Source organism: Rutidosis leptorrhynchoides, chromosome 5 (genome assembly GCF_046630445.1).
Source record: "Rutidosis leptorrhynchoides isolate AG116_Rl617_1_P2 chromosome 5, CSIRO_AGI_Rlap_v1, whole genome shotgun sequence".
Lineage (NCBI taxonomy): Eukaryota > Viridiplantae > Streptophyta > Magnoliopsida > Asterales > Asteraceae > Rutidosis > Rutidosis leptorrhynchoides.
The window spans coordinates 454,625,752-454,627,395 of record NC_092337.1 but is presented as its reverse complement, the minus strand read 5'-3'; the positions used below and the strand labels follow the sequence as shown (position 1 = coordinate 454,627,395).

General features: G+C 35.7%; 1 non-coding gene across 1 annotated transcript; it reads right to left on the bottom strand.

Annotated features, from left to right (window-relative positions):
• Nucleotides 1–229: 229 nt before the first annotated feature.
• On the bottom strand, nt 230–336 carry LOC139851195 (small nucleolar RNA R71). The gene has a single exon (XR_011760551.1). It is a non-coding gene; the product is annotated as a small nucleolar RNA R71 (small nucleolar RNA).
• Between the last annotated feature and the right edge of the window lie 1,308 nt (nt 337–1,644).

The window sequence follows — 1,644 nt, the reverse complement described above, 5'->3', positions numbered from 1 at the left end:
TGCGTCGAAGGAAGATCTAAATGAACATCTTCGTACCTTTAATAGGATCTGCACACTATTTAAAATAAGAGAAGTGGAAGATGAACAGATATATCTCATGTTATTTCCCCGGACTTTAAAGGGAGAAGCCAAAGATTGGTTGGAATCGTTACCTGAAGGGGCGATTGATACATGGGATGTTTTAGTTGAAAATTTTCTTAAACAATTCTTTCCGGCATATAAAGCCGTAAGACTTCAAGGAGAAATTGTTACGTTCACACAGAAACCGAATGAAACTCTATATGAGGCATGGACAAGATTTGAAAAGTTATTAAGAGGATGTCCGCAACATGGTTTAGACACCTGTCAAATAGTACAAATATTCTACCAAGGATGCAACATCACTACAAGAAAAGACATCGATATAGCAGCTGGTGGTTCTATTATGAAGAAAACCGAAACTGATGCTTATAAAATTATTGATAACACTGCTTCCCACTCACATGAGTGGCACCAAGAAAAAGATATCGTTAGATCATCTAAAGCAGCTAGAGCCGATTCTAGCCATGACTTAGATTCCATTTCCGGAAAGATAGAAGCTGTGGAGAGACGAATGGAAAAGATGACTAAGGATATTCACTCAATACGAATTAGTTGTGAGAAGTGTGGAGGACCACATTTGACAAAAGATTGTCTCAGTATTGAATTAACAATGGAACAAAGAGAGAGAAACTTGAAGCCGAGCAATCCAAATTCTTGGATATGTTTAAACAGATAAATGTAAATCTTCCTTTCATTGATGTGATTTCAGGAATGCCTAGATATGCTAAATTCTTGAAAGATCTAATCTCGAATAGAAAGAAAATAGAAGAACTCTCGGCTGTTACTATGAATGCTAATTGTTCAGCAGTGCTGTTGAATAAGATACCAGAAAAATTATCTGATCCAGAAAGTTTCACAATTCCATGTTTTCTGGGTAGTCTTAGTTCAATAGAAGCTTTGGCAGACTTAGGTGCTAGTATAAATTTAATGCCGTATTCACTATACACTAAACTAGACCTTGGAGAATTGAAACCAACCAGAATAAGTATACAACTAGCTGATAGATCAATAAAATATCCTAGAGGGATAATGGAGAACATGCTAGTTAAAGTTGGCACTTTAGTATTTCCAGTAGATTTTGTTGTTCTGGACATGGAAGAAGATTCTCAAGTTCCTCTCATATTAGGAAGACCATTCTTAAACACGGCTAAAGCAATGATAGACGTGTTCGGTAAGAAATTGACCCTAAGTATAGAGGACGAGAGTGTTACCTTTTCAGTTGATAGAGCAATGCAACAACCGCAATCTGCAGATGATACATGCTATTATATTCACACTATAGATTTACATGCAGAATTGTTAGAAGAATTTCCAGAATTACAAGGAACAGGAGAATGTTCTTTAGGAGAAGGTAATAAACCAATTGATAAAGCTGAAATGTTAGCTACACTTATAGCTAATGGATATGAACCAACAACAGAAGAAATTCAAATGCTAAAAGAAGAAGACAGATATCGATATAAATCATCGATAGAAGAACCTCCGAAATTAGAGTTAAAGCCACTTCCAAACCATTTGGAATACGCTTATTTACATGGTGAATCTGAATTACCTGTAATAATA